The 14967-nt window shown below is 52.9% G+C and overlaps 1 protein-coding gene across 2 annotated transcripts in view; it reads left to right on the top strand.

The window, feature by feature from the left end:
- The first annotated feature begins 883 nt into the window (after positions 1 to 883).
- ANKRD11 (ankyrin repeat domain 11) overlaps positions 884 to 14967 on the top strand; it is a 111329-nt gene continuing 97245 nt past the window's right edge. For both annotated transcript variants that reach the window (XM_042968040.1, XM_042968041.1), the window contains exons 1-2: positions 884 to 1092; positions 1927 to 2008. The gene's annotated coding sequence lies outside the window, so the exon portion shown is untranslated. The remainder of the gene's footprint in view (positions 1093 to 1926; positions 2009 to 14967) is intronic.

Raw genomic sequence — 14967 nt, 5'->3', positions numbered from 1 at the left:
TTCGGTGTGCACTCCTCAGAAATGGGGTTTCTCTGCCAAAAGGCATAAATGTTTTGGAGGCTCTTAATTTGCATTGTCTTCCAGACATAATTGGGTTAATTCCTAAAGCATTTTCCCTTAGACTGATAAGACTTTTAGACGAGGATTTAGGAGACCTGGGTGCTCTTTGCAACTTGCTTTGAATTCCCTGCATGACCACAGACAACTAAACCTGATTTGGTTTCCTGTTTTGTCAAATCGCAGGTGGATGTACAGCCCTGGTTCTCTGCCCTTCAGGGGGGTTTGTGACAGTGTCCCCAGACGTTCCGGTGGTCACAGCCTGGGGGGTGCTGCTGGCATCTGGTGGGCTCCAGGTCAGGACTGCTAGTCAGCACCTTCCTCCAGTGCCCAGGACGCAGAGGGTGACCTAGCCTTGAATGCCAGTGCTGCTGAGTTTGAGAAGCCTTGGATTAAGACTACCTCAATTTTCTTCAAAACTGTAATGGTAGATGTTATTATTTGCTGTATTCCTGGTGTAGGTATTCATCATGCATTCTGTGTTGTTCTGTAACTTTTTTTTTTTTAACGTTTATTTTATTTTTGAGAGAGAGAGAGAGAGCGTGCGAGCATAAGCAGGGGAGGATCAGAGAGAGACACACACAGAATCCGAAGCAGGCTCCAGGCTCTGAGCTGTCATCACAGAGCCCGACATGGGGCTTGAACTCAGGAACTGTGAGATCATGATCTGAGCTGAAGTCGGATGCTCAACCGACTGAGCCACCCAGACGCCCCCGTAACTGTCTTTAAAGAAAATTGAAAAGCTTAATCACATACTTGTTGCTTTTCAATAAAACCAAGCTGTGTGGTGTACTGGGATTTGCTTTTCCTTGCTTGTGTTTATCAGTGCTTGAGGTCGTGCCAGCTTCGAGAAGCCCTGTGCAGGAATACAGGGACAGAAAACCCTCGCTCCGTGTTTGCAAACACACACCCGGCTGTAAGCACTGGCCAAGACACCACAGAGATCTTCAGCACCCTGAGGGTGGAACTTGGGATCCTGCTTCATGTGAATGCCGTGTCTGAGACAGAGCCTTCTCCTGCCTCTTGTCCACCAGTGTGAGTCCCTTAGTGACTCCATACTTTCGATGTGTTTGGAGACAGAAGAGAGTGTGATGTTCTGATGGGGTTGTGGAAAAAGGGTTGTGAGTTAGTGGTGTTTTTTCTTGTTACTGTCTTGATTTATTCTTGAAGGTCTCAGAGCCCTCCTAGGAGATGATACAGTTTTATTCAGCCAGGTTTCTTCGTGATACTGTGCCGTAATCTCTCCTTTTCTTACTGACAAGGCCCCAGCGGCCACTTGATTTATTTGTTAAGGTTCAGGCCTCCAGGTGGAGGCTGAACACGGGGTGGGGGGCAGCAGGTGCTGTGGGAGGCCGGTCATCCGGGCTCTGTGAGCCAGAGGGAGAATTTGCGTTTTCTTCTGCCCGCAACAGGATGTCCCTAGAAGATGCAAGATGCAGAACTTTGACAAAGCCTTAGTAATTGCGAGATTTCCGTCAAATTCCACGTAAAGAGAAAAGTCTCTGAATGGTCCCTTCGAGGTCCCAGTCCTGAAGCCCCATCTCCAAGGAGACCCGTAGGCCACTGAGGGTTCTTTCCTGAACCTGGCCTCTCCGGGCACTGCTTTCCAGGAAGCATTACTAAGAACAGAGGTTCCCATTTGGATGGTGTCCTGACGCAAATCATCAAGCACGAGCATCTTTCCTGGGCCCGTTCTCCCTTTGTAGCCCACACCAGCCAGACACACGTTTCAAACCCTCTTGTGCTTAGTTCCGTGACATGAAGGAAGCCGGCAGGGAAGTACGTGGTTGCCACTCATGGAGAGACTGAGATGAGACAGAGACCTGAGGTAGAGACGTATAATAAGCTGATGTTGCTCTCTCGTTTCAGAACACACAGCGCCGATCGGGGACGCGCCCCCTTGGATTTCAGATACAGTCTTCGTCAGCGTCAGCTTTCAGCTATGGAATCGGTAAATATTTTATTGCACTGCTATTCATCAGTTTGCTATTTTCTTTGCTTTGTAAGAAGGGGCATGAAAATCATGCTGGACTTCCACGTGGGCCTTCTCGGGCTTGATAGTGCTGGCCGGGTGTTGTGGGGCTTGTTCTGGACCTCACTCAGATGAGGGTGTCTCCGAGAAGTGGTGGTGAACTGTGGGCTGATAACCGGCACTCTGGTATCCCAGTGACACGGTTCTGTGGAGCCCAGGCTGGTAGACTGGCCCGCGAAGGGGGTTTATTTCTGTTCAGCCTCTTTATTTTCATTGATTGATTAATTGATTGATTGATTGACTGATAGAGAGCGTGAGCAGGGGAAAAGGGAGGAGGGTGGGAGGGAAAGAGGGAGAGAATCTCAGGCAGGCTCCACACTGAGCTTGGAGCCTGACATGGGGCTCGATCCCACGACCCTGGGGTCATGACCGAAGCCAAAAGTCAAGAGTGACGCTCACCGGACTGGGCCGCCCAGGGGCCCCTGCTCAACCTCTTTATCTAAAGTGCTCTGTGCTCAAGGGGTCTGGAGACCATCGGGACCCTGTACTGACTACTTTGTTTTGTGCTCTGTGCACATTGCATGAACACCTGGCGTGAACAAGAGCTTTTTGAGTCTGAGGATTGTTCCCACCTCTGGGGGAGGCAGTGGGGGCCTGGCTGTGCTCAGGTCTGGTGTCCTGTGTGTTTGGGCAGCTGCTGGCGGTATCCCTGGAAGCTCGAGGCCAGCTCTTGTGGTTGGTGGGTAAGGAATGGGATCTTTGGCCAGGTTGCCCTGCTTACTTGCTGCTTCCTTCTGGGAGCCACTGGCAAGGGTTTTGAGAGGAGGGGCAACTTTACCCCCGAAGACCCCAGGTTCAGGTCCGGTGCGGCGTCTATTGCTCCAGGACCGAGTCCCCTCCCCACCTTGGGGACATTGTTGCGCTGGAAGGCGTTTATTTCCCCTGGAGTGTAGATCGCTAAAGATTGAAAAGAAAACTCTCGGTCGATTTTCGTGTCTCATACCTACGCCAGGCATTAGTGTCTTAAAGCGAACCATCCAAAGATGTGTTAACCCATTTTGCATTGTTGTTCCTAGCAGACATGAAAGAGACCTTTCCCTCTGCGTCTTTGGTGTGGAGTGTCCTTTATCTCAGCCATCACTGAATCAGGCCTCGTGGAAGCTTCCTGGCCTGTCCCTTTGACTTGACCAAAGTATTTCCTTGGAAATGGCGATAAGGTTTGACGGCACGGGAATCTTGGATGCCCCTGAGAGTAGGCCTAGAGTTGTTCTCCCTTAATCTGCAGGATGGTTAATGCTTAGAAAGAAGCCAGTGTGGCCAGTGGAGGCGTTGCTGATCAGGTGGGGTGGTGGGGTGGTGGGGTGCTTTGTAACACCCTGCGGGGGGCTCCCCAGGGTAGTTTTTCTGGAGGGGGTGGTGGTGGTGGTGGTGGTGTGTGTGTGTGTTCGTCATAGGCAGTGGGGCAGCCACGGAGAGACTAGGTCCAGGAGAGAAGGAAAAGGTGAGGCAGAGGGAGAACCGAACCCACTCACACCGGGAGGCTGAGCTCTGTGTTTGTTTGAAAACTGTAATGTTGGTCTTAATTTATAACGAGGAAAAAGGAAACGTCACTTAAATTAGGCTTTTAGTAAGTCTTTGGTGATTCAAAATAATGTATTTCCTGATTAAAAGAAAACAAGTTACTAGCAACTCTTTGCCGGCAAATTCTTGGGCTGGCCCAGGGGTGTGGAGTTAATAGATGTGTTAACATTTAGAAGGTTTTCAACATAGGAAGGATTGACTTTTTTGACCATATCACAAGAATAACCCAGGGTGTCTCATGCCATTTATTACTTCCGTGAACCATAAATACTCAGGTAATATTGATTGTAATAATCTTTTAACAAAGGACTGTTTAAAGAAAAGACTAGTGTTTGGATTGAATAAAGATAAAGGTTCCTGTTAATGTGAGGCGTGTTGTGGCTGCAGGGAGGCCGGGCCACCTCTTGGGGAGTGGCCCCGCTGTGTGTGGCAGCAGGGCCAGGCCCATAGCAGTGTGCCGCTTGCTGAGGTCTGCCCTCCGTGACCATTCCTGGAATCAAAAGGCAGAATCTGAAAAACAGAATGATTATAGGCTCTCTAGTAGTTTTTCACGGTTATTCACATCAGTAATTAATTTTCATTTTGACCCCCTAAGGTCGAATATGAGCCATTTAGGTCAGGTAGGAGAAGAGGTGGGCTTGCTAAATCCCAGAGTATTTAATCCTGTGCTCTCGTCTCTGTCTGAGCATCATTTAGGCGCCCAGTTTGGATGGTTCTGGGCTGGTCCCACCCTGAGTTGTTTCAAGCATGACTCCGGTACAGGGTCTGAGACAGCCTGTATATGCCGGGCTGCTCTGTGACTTGGCTTTCTGCATTCAGTCCTTGGGCTCCTCCCCTGTGAAGCGGCAATGGTGACACCCATCTTAAAGGTTTCTTCTGAGATTAAGTGGCCCTGTAAATGGGAATAAAACTCTATGAAAATGTAAGCTTTAAAATAATCAGATAAGTTTTTAAACCTTTGTTTAGCATAAAGCTAGTTTCAGCTGACAGCTGGTGTGATTCTTGCTTTGCTAACATCTTTCTTGGTAGAGGGTCCCTGCCTCTCCAGAGCAGGGCTCATAGCGGCTCCCACTTCACCAGGGGTAGGGGAGAGTGTGTGCACGTGAGTCAGACTTGTCTCCCGGCCCTGACCCCTGGCAGCGTGTGTAAGTGTTACACTCATGCTTGCTGCGAAACAGGAGTTCGGAATTATGTTTCCAAAAACAAAATAATTTCTGAAAGTAGTATGTTATAACAATAAAACAAGTGTTTTTTTTTAAAATATTTATTTATTTTTGGAAAAGCACAAGTGGGGGAGGGGGAGAGAGAGGGGGACAGAGGATCCGAAGTGGGCTCTGGGCTGATAGCAGCAAGCCCAGCGTGGGGCTCGAACTCACGAACCACGAGACCATGACCTGAGCCGAAGTCTGATGCTCAGTGCGTTCACTGAGCCACCCAGGTGCCCCACAGGTAGTGTTTACATGAACAGAGGTGTAGATTTTAATGGTTTATACTGTTAGTTTGAACACCTCTGAATAGAAAAAAATGGTCGCTTTGTGACTTGCTGAAACACTGAACTTGCAGGGCATAGTTTCAGGTTCCCTGGATGTGATGCTGAGCTGGGTGTCCCTGTAGGTGGTACTCAATGTGGAGAGGTGTGCATGGCTGCACGTGGCCTGTGTCCTCCAAGCACAGGGACCAGCAGTCTTGCTGATGGTAGAACCGGGTGCCCCTGTGCCGGCTGTCCGTGCACTGGCGACACCAGGGACCCCACCCGAGCAGCGAGCTTGGAGGGCGCCCTCTGGACCCAGAGTACGATGCCATCCGGTATTGAAACAGAGAGAGGCTCTCGTGAGTTTGTGTGGTAGGAGTGGAAGTTCTTCTGACCTGACCGCCAGCCCGATTTGCCTTGGCCGTTAGGTGCAGTTCATGGTCACAGCACAAGTGGTTGCCCGTGAGCTCTACGTGCCGCCACAGACCGTGAGCAGTGCTGGGTTGGATTTGCAGGTTGTAAGGAACTTGTAGGTCCTGATGCTAATTCATTTGAGTTTTTAACAAAGAGGTTTTGCTAGCGTTTAAAAATAGATAACAAAGCACACTTTGCTTGGAGATATGTTTAGCTAATTAATTGTGCCAGTATAATTTCCTGAATTTTTTAGTGTGATAAATTTTTATTGTGTATTTAGTTCTAGAGAATACTCTTTGACTAGGCTCCCTTCAGCTACGTAAATTAGATGTCATTAGAATTAGAATTCATTAAATGCGTGTTTTTTGGTTAATATAAAAATTAACAGTGTGTCCATGCACTTTTCCCCAGAAACTTTTGCCGTCCCCACATGACCGTGCTTGCCACTGCGGGGCAAGTGCCAGCACGGAGTCCTGAGCCTCGGGCCAGGCAGGTCCCCCTCCTGGGCACCTGGCTCGAAGGCAGCCGAGTGTGGAGGCCGGGCGGGCAGAGCGTGTTGACTTTGGCAGTGGGCGGCTGCCAGGGCTCTGCTCGCCGTGTGACCCGGCGTGGAAGGCTCTGCTTCCAGACACAGGTGCACTGTGCGTGCGCATGCGCTTTCTTCCTTGACACTGACTGCTCCGTGTTCTCTTTTGTAGCGCTGTGTCCCCTCCCCCTTCAGTCGAAGCTTGGATGTCCCCGCCTTGGACCTGGGTGGAAGCTCCTGTGGGCTTGGAGGACATTCTGCTTGGGCAAGAATAGGGAAGGAGGGAAAGAAGTAAGGGAAACGAGGAAAGGTTCTTGGGAAATGAAATGACACTTGCCTTTTAAAGCTTTTGACTTTGTCACCTTTTGCTAACGGATGGTTTTGTTTCTTGGAAAAAATAAACCCTGGGTCCCTTGTCCATCTCTGAACACCAGAAGGGAGCAGCATCGGTGTGAACCCTGGGTATTTTTGGAGGGCGGAAAGGCAGAAGGGTAATTTTGGGGGGCGGTGGGTGAAGACAGCGTTATCCTGCAGCTCCGGGCCTCTGGGGGCCGGCGGGGGCGGGGCCGGGATACGCTCGCCTGGTGGCCGCCCCAGCTGGGCAGGCGTCCTGCACCTGCTCTGTGGGCCTGGCCGAGTCGCTCCCGCCGCCGCTTCTCCTGAGTCTTCTCCTCTGTCCATTTTCTTCATCTCCTGGATGCAGTCAGCCTCTTTACAGTTTGTTCTGGTTCATTTTTTGTTAGTGGGAACCAGAGTTAAACCCTGCATCCTAGTGGCTGACAAGATGCTGCCTTGGAGGCAGGTGATCCCACAAGAGTGTCAGGTGGTGCTCAGGTGACCGGTCCGGTGCCTGTTTTGTGCTGACCTCGGCCCTGTAGCAGAGCAGCACGGAGCGTTGAGAAGTGCGAAGGAGATGGAGACGCCCGTTGAGGTGTGACCACATTTGATTGAAGAAACCCTGTGGAGCTCCAGGGTATCCTGGCCTGGAAACACCGTGTTTTAAACTTCAGTGTTATAATTAAAACTTCCATTCACATAAAAAGCCATTTTCGTTCTTTTCAAAAGTTTGCAGTCTGGCTCACCTCCCCCGACACCGTCGGCGCCCGTTTTCTAATGTGCTTTTGCACTTTCGTGGGCAGAGCGACTTACAGGGGACCCGCGGGAATACCGGCCACAGCTCGTGGGGAAGGGACAGAGACACAGTGGGCCCCCGAGCACGCTTGTGAATGGGGTGCTGCAGCCCGCTGGCTGGTCTTCAGCCTGGGATCACGGAGCCAGTCTTTGGGCCTGAGTTCCGTGGCCACAGACGTGTCTGGGGCAGACAGAGGTTTGTAGGTGAGCCTGGGGCGGTGTAGCTAGAGAAACTCTATTTTGACTGGTTTTTGTAGGAAAAGCTATGATCAGGTGTGTCGGCTCACATTAAAAAAATCCCTTTGTGTTTGAAGCCCTTTCCTCTGAGTCCCCTGTTGCCTGGCCCTGTTCTATGGGCTGGCTCTCTGGCGCCCTTCACCCAGGTCTGCTGTTCTTTGGGGTTTCTGTTCAGTCTTCCCTGGGAACCACCTCACCAGAGGCCAGGGTTGGGCTTCTGTGTCCCCCACCTGTAGAGGAATCTCACTCCAGAGCACCTGCTGACTCGCATCTCCCAGTTACCTCACTTTACGTCCTTTTTCCCCCTACTTTTCTTGGGTTTTCCCGAGACAATAGGTAGCATTTTCCACATTGAAAAAAAAAATTTTTTTTTAATTTATTTATCTGTCAGCACAGAGCCTGATGTGGGGCTCGAACCCACGAGCCGTGAGACTGTGACCTGAGCTGAAGTCAGACTCTCAACCGACTGAACCACCCAGGTGCCCCTCCACATTTTTTCCTTAAGATTCTAGGCCTCAAAGATGTTGAACAGTAGGGTTTTCGAGGTGCCGTAGCTGATCGGTGGCAGAGTGAGCGTTCGAGTCTCGGGTCCCTACGCGAACGCAAGAGATAGTTGTGTTAGCGTTTGACTTTAGGGAAGATAGGAGTAAGCTGGTGGGAAGGGTCAAGGTGTTGGCGTGTCCAGGAAGGGAGTAGGCCGTATGGGTTTTCTGCAGCAGCTGGCTTTCCTGGGAACCCTCTTTTAAATTTGTCCCATGGTTGTGCCACGGGCACGTTTGCTCGTATTTAACGTCTGTGCGTGGGGGGGTGGAGGGTGAAGTCTCATCCCCAGCACCTGATGCTCTCAAGCCTTTGGTCCTGGGCGGAAGTGATGCACTGAAAACGGGCCAGGTCCAGAACAAGGCCCGGGAGCAGAATCAGTGAAACCTGGGTCCAGGGTGAGGCCCATTTCTAAGGGCCTCCTGCCTGTCATCCTTTTCCTTCTCTGTTGTCCAGGGACCTGTCTGCTGGGTCTGGCCTTTTCTGCCTGGTCAGGCCACTTACCAGCCTGGGTGGTGCTTTGCATGCCTTTTCCCCTTGTCTCCATTCACCTGGCAGCCTGAGACAAGTAGACTTGGAAGGCTTGCCCCTGGCATTTACACAGTGCAGCCGCGTCCTGAGGGCCGTGGCCTCGTCCGTGGAGAACCTCGTACAGGCCTGCGGTGGCCGATGCCAGTGTGAGGTTTCCTGGCCGGCAGCTCACCCAGTGTTGGTTTGCTGACTGCGTGTACCCAATACTTTTGAACCGGAACCACACCCTCAGAGCCCTGCCAGCTGGGGCCGTGGTCACACGCATGCACGTTTGTCTGGGAGTCCTTGCTGTTGGTGTCCGGGGTCGACTTGAGGGGGAGTAGCACCACCGTGTGTGTCTGTAGCTGCCGGGGGACAACCATGGTTTCCCCCACACTGTTCATGAGATCCTCGTCCGTGACCCATCAGTCTGGCTCTTTTTTTTTTTTTTTTTTTTTTTTAAATAAGTTAAATGAAGATGGAATGTTAGCCTGTGAACAAAGCCGTGAATTTCTCTGCTCCTTCTGTGCTGTCAGTGGCCCAGGGGCAGGGAGGGGGGCCGGGCCAGCGGGAGAGGCACGTGGCAGTGGTCAGTCCTGCTGGGCTCTCTGAGTTTCTCCCTGCCCGTCCTCTCCCCGTCCGCTCTCTCCGCGCCCCTCACCTCTCCTCTCTTTGCTGTCTGCCGCTGCCTCCCGGAGCATCTTTGTTTTGGAACCGGCACACCCCAGTGGGGCACAGCCTGGCGGGAGGCACGGCTCTGTGTCGTGTCCTCAGTTGTGCTTGGTGAGCTCAGGGGAGACGCTTAGGCCCGTCTTGTTGAAGGAAGTCTTTCTCCTGATCGTTCTGTGCAGGCGCGTGCTGCATTTTGCCTGCTCCAAGTCTGCTGTCCCACTGCACGCTGTCCTTGCCCTTTCTGTCCCCTGAGGTCCTGAGCAGCAGGGGTGCGTCTGTCTCCCTCACCACAGTGTCCTTTATCCACAGCTCACGTCCTTCTGGGGGCTGTGAACTGTTTCTCCTCCAGGATTGCCTGTAAGTTCAAGAGCACTCTGGGTGGTTTGTAACTGGGTTCTTTTTCCCCACTGCAGGGAGTGCCAGGGAGGTGGTCCTGTCCCTTGTTAATAAGCGTGTGCCCCTGCTTTTGTGGGAGGCCTGGGGACAGTGCTGTGGTCATAGTGTGGGTGTAAAATGGGTCTTCCTGGAGGCTGTTCTATATGTGCTAGTCCAGAGTAAGTGGACTTCTGACTCATTGCACTAACCCCTTGCTGTGTGTTTGTAATTAAGAAACAGAAAACAAAGTGCATCACTGGATTCAGGACCTTGGTGATTGTCTGGTTGAAGTTTTGCTGGAGACCAGTTGAGATTCACCATGATTCATCTAGTCTGGGGGAGGGCTGGGGGGGGCACAGGAGGGCATAGCGCCCCAAGTGCCTGGGGTGTCTGGGTGGGTCCCGAGGATACCCAGTAGCGCCTTTCCTGATAAGGAGCCCCAGGCACACACCTTGCCTTGAACGTAATCGGCTCTGTCCCCAGGAAGTGTGGTAGGGAAGTCACTGCTCTGTCACTAGCTGTTTTGCAAATGTGCACCACAGTGTATTTTCTCTTTATTACCTAAGTAGGGCATCTATTATAAGCTGCTGAAAATTATTTGAGGGCACAGATTCTGGGGGAAGAGCTGCTCTGGGATTCATTTAGAAAGAACTGTGGGGACAGGGCGCCTGGCTGGCTCAGTTGGATGAGTGTGCAGCTCTTCATCTGGGGGTTGTGAGTTCGAGTCCCACATTGGGCGTAGAGATGACTGAAAGTAAAATCTTAAAAAAGACAATGACTGTGAGGAAATGCTAAAGGAGAGAAATTTTGTTAGGTTTTCTCTCCCGCTTTGCCCAGGTGTCACCAGGCTGTGGCAGGCGGTGTGCAGGGAAGCTCCTGCCCTTGACCGTGGCCCAGGTGCCTCCTGGAGAGGAGAAACCATTAGATGCTGCTTTCCACAAGTGCGACGTTCGGTTCTTTTAAAGCGACACGCCGCATTTCCGGTGGTCCTGCCAAGGAGCCCGTGTTGCCTGCTCCAGAGAAGGGAGTGCCAGCCAGGGCCCAGCAGTGCCTTGACGTGGCACTGTCTCCACCTGGGCTGTCAGAACAGCCCTGTGGGGTCGGGACCGGGCAGCACAGCCTCCGGCCTCGGCCTCGGCGCTCCTGAAACCCCGTGCTGGGGGGGTGTGGACTTGGGGATGCCCGGAGCGCCTCCCGCTCGGGGGTCCTCTCGGGGGCAGGGCTGCATCGGCCTCAGGACAGAGCGTGGCCTGCTGTTTGCCTCCGACCCTTTAACCTGATGCTTCGTTCCCGAAGGGCCTTAGAGGGACTGCGTGCGACGGTGTGCCCCGTGTCCCGTGACATCCGAGGAGCCTCACACAGGACCAGGTGTTCTCCCTTTGGCTCCCTTCCTGGGGCCTGTGCTGTGCAGGCTCACAGGTGCCTGGGGCGTCTGTGTTCCCAAGGCTGGGGCACCGCCGGCCCAGAGGTCTGTGCCGACGACTGACTTCCTAGAGGACTCTTTTCCTCAGGTGACTGTTCCCAGCGAGCCGTGCTGCCCCCAGTGAGGCCAGGCCGGCTGCTCCTCGCTTTTGGTCCTGTCGTGGGTCTGGCCCCTGGTGCTGCGTCCCCGCACAGCCCTGCCCCTCCCTGCCCCTTCGTGTGCCCTGCAGCGCGCACTCTCCACCCTGCCTGCAGGCTGTGGGCGTCTGTGTGTGGGTGCTTGACACTGTTGTTTGGGGAAGCACTTGTTTTCCTTTTTTCTTTTGGATCTGCAGAATTTTGTTAAGCCAGAGCTGGAGAACTTTTACAATCTCAAATCATCAAGAAAAAAAAAGATTAATCCATGTCAACGATGAGGACAGAGAATAAGTTGAACAAACCACGTCATTTTGATGGAGAAGTACTTTTTAAGCCACTATCAGCTGCCTAATCCTGGCTGAACGCTCGTTAAGTTCCACAGATGTTGAACTGGAACTGAAATGTTGTTCAGTTTACCTGTAAACCTGGGGGATTTTGGCTTCTATCGGGGCGTCTCCCCCCGGGCAGCACAGACCGTCCAGGAAGTGAGGCCAGTTGGTTGGGACAGACCGGTTCTGAGTTCTCGTAGGGTCACCCTGAGACTGGCAAGTGACAGGGCCACGCGGTGATTGTTTGGAAGCGTCCCTGTGCCTGGTGCGGGTTGGCACGTGTTGGGTATTCGACAGTCTGTCGAGAGCAGAGAGAGTGAGCCTGTCGGGCACGGGGCAGGGGGAGTCTTCCTGGCAGCGAGGGCTTCGCGGCAAGCGTTTTACCTCTCACACCGTGGAGCTCCAAGGATTGCTGTGCGCGTTACTGGAAAAGCATCGCTGCGGTTTCCCACCGTCCACCTCGTCCGGGTGACCCAGTCGGTGCACTCTCCACAGCCGACGGGTGACGCCACGGGGTCTCTGGTTTGCGCCTCCAGCCTGCCTCGCACCCCCCCCCCCCCCCCCCCCCGGAGTGTCCTCGCGTCCAGAGAGCCCGCGCTCGGGCCCTTCACAGTTGGCCAGACCTACGTGCTCCAGGTTGTCGTGAATTTAAAACAGACCAAACGTAACTTGAGATTGTTGCTTGGGGCGGGGGCTTGGGGGTGGACAGGGACTGGGGCAGGAGTGGGAATTGGGGTGAGCAGGGGCCGAGTTTCTCCTGCCCCTCCTGCATTTCTCCGCATGTCCTGCTCAGGTGTCTGCCCAGCAGTCTGAAGAGGTGTCCACCTCAGGAGACCCTCCCAGGGAGGGCAGCCCCAGGCTGTGGTCTCCCTGGAGCCCCTGCGGGCCACCTCCTGGTCCACAGACGTGCAAGGCCCTTGCCGGGACCCCTTAGGAAGCGCACTGGAGTCTGTCCTGCAGTGTGCCCACGTCCACGGCACTTAGCTTCTCTCCCGCAGACTAGACTCGCGATTCTCCACCCCGGTTTAGAACACTTGGGGTTCACTGGGGGTTTTACCTGTTTCAAGATGTCACCAGATTCTCCGTAAACAATTTTAATTGTATTCACTTGGTCACCACATAGAATGCCTTGTGGTCCTTTCTGGTCGGTTTTGGGAGTAGGCTCTGTATCCTGACTCAGCACCAGGATTGCCGCTCAGGCCTCCTTGCCTTCCTGCCTGGCTGGCAGAGTGCACATCACTGGAAGGAGGGCTGGCCTGGTGCTGGTAACCAGCCTGGGCGACTTGGACTCAGTCAGCTCACTCCTCCTCGCCGCTCCCACGTAGACCTTCGTTTCCTCGTCTGTAAATTCGGAGACACCTGCGTTACAGGATTCTGGATCATTTTCATCTTGACACTCAGAGGATGTTACTGGGGTCGGGCTCACAAAAGGACGCTGTGAAATTTAAAATGGTGTCTCTTTCTTGCTGAGCAAAAAGGACGAAGTCAGAGACGTGCCTCAGCCAGAGGCCCCTAGGCTGGCTCCTTGTGTGCCTGACCTGTAGCCCGCAGGGCCCGCTCTCTGGTCTCCACACACCTCAGTCAGAGGTGGCTGCATTTCCTGTCTCTGCAGGAGCACGGGTGCAGAAAGGTCCAGCGGGTGGGTTCAGGCACACCTCCGTGGTGCCTGTGGAACAAGGCCATCTGGAGCCCCCCCAAGGAGTCTGGAAGCCAGCGTTTCTTTTAAACACTCAGATTTTGTATGCGTACACCTTTTCTCTCGTCTCATCCAGGGGACAGTGTTCCCGGGCCCTGGCAGGCTGTGTGATGGAGGCGGGGCCTGGGTGGTGGCATCGCCACGCTCCTTTTGTTCCTGGGCTCTGTCCTCATGCTGTGCGGCTCAGAAACCCTTTATGTTGTAAACACAGAGAAGTCCAAAAAACTCTTGTCTGTATGTATAATAGGTATGTCTGTTAATAAAACATTTGCTTACTAATTGTACTTAAAAGCACGGATAGCAAACCCACTGTATAACACGGTTTTGCTAAAACAACTACATTTTCCGAAATGAGAAGTTGGTTAAAGTAAGCAAAGAAAATGTGTAGTTGGAAGAGGGAAGAGTACTGGAATCATTTTTGGCTTAATTTTGGAGATGTTCTTTGAAACGACACCCACATTCCACAGACGGCTGTCTGCGTGCTGAAGGTCAGCAGTCCCGAGGAGCTCCCCTTGGCCAGGGGTGGGGGGGCCGGGGGGCCGCTGCTCCTCGGAGCCCCCTGGTCTGTCCAGCCTTGTGACTGCGTCTTCCCTCGCCTTCGGTTCTGCAGCCGTGTGCGTTGGTGGTGTGAGTTTGGGTTTGTGCTGAGTTAACTTCGATCTTCCAGATGCTCATCATGTCCGAGAGTCCCTCTCGTTTCTGCAGCCGCCCCCTCCTCAGATGAGCCTGAAAGCTGCCAGAAGCTGTCTGCGCATGGGTGGGGGGTGGGGGGGGCGCGGGGAGGGGGGCGCCAAAATTCGAACATTTGTGCATAAGTTTTGCACTGGCAGTAAATTAGGTGCTTTCCTTGTAATGGCAGGCTTGTTTTGTTATCTTCCAGACGTGAGTTGCCAGATGCCACAGCAGGATAGCTGGAGTTTGCATGTCAGTCACTCTTACACATAAAACCCATGTGCCCTGGAAAAGTGTTTGTGCTGGAGACACCTGCTTGGTATACAGAAGTGCTTCCTGCATACTTCTCTGTCGCGTAGGATATAAAAACCAGAAGCATAGAGACTTGGGATCTACTGAAATTAATAAGTAGTGCTTTATCCTGGAGGTTCTTCAGCAAAATTTAGACCGTCAACTTTGCATCATCAGTGCAAATATTACCCCAGCTAAAAATGCAGCGTTCTCCTGGGAGACATTTTGAAAGGGCTGCAGGGGATCTGTAGGGTCCTCGAACCACACCTTGGAAACAGCTGTCTGAAGCTGTTTGTTTGGTCTCTGTGGGAAAATACAGCTCAACAAGCCACGTCTGCCTGTGTTTGTCTATCAGTGAACACTTACAGGCTTAGGAGGGTCTGGTCGTGTATTTTCTCCCCACAGTACATGCGTTAGCCTACATTTTCAGAGGGCTCCTGACTCTGTGGACCCTGGGTGGTGAGCCCCTCCTGGAGCCCTCGTGGAAACGTAAAACTCTGCCCCCTTGAAATGAGGCCGTGCAGATCATCTGTCTTTGGGCACGCGCCCATGGGCCCGGCACACATCCGTGACTTGTGTGCGGCTCTCCCAGAGCTCTTTTCCCTGCCTCTCTGACTGTGCCTTTGGCCGGCGCGGGCTGTGCCTGTGCACTGCCCTTCCCCGGGGCTCCCGCAGGCCCCTTGCGTGGCTCTTCCCTCCTAGGAGCCGGAGCCGACCCGCACCTGCTGTCCTAGACGGATTCTCTTGGGTTCCTTAAGTCATGTGCTTTCCCTCCGCTCACTTTAGTCTTGTCTTTTAGGTCAACCTGGCCACTGGATTAAAAAATTTGTCTACGTTTTTCCAAATCTTGCGGATATTTAAAGATGACGTGGATTGCAATAACTTAAAATACATCATTACGTATTGCCAGTAAGAGAAATTGTTAAAGTTAGG

The sequence above is a fragment of the Panthera tigris genome, chromosome E2 (assembly GCF_018350195.1).
Source record: "Panthera tigris isolate Pti1 chromosome E2, P.tigris_Pti1_mat1.1, whole genome shotgun sequence".
Lineage (NCBI taxonomy): Eukaryota > Metazoa > Chordata > Mammalia > Carnivora > Felidae > Panthera > Panthera tigris.
This window is presented reverse-complemented; position numbering and strand designations above follow the sequence as displayed.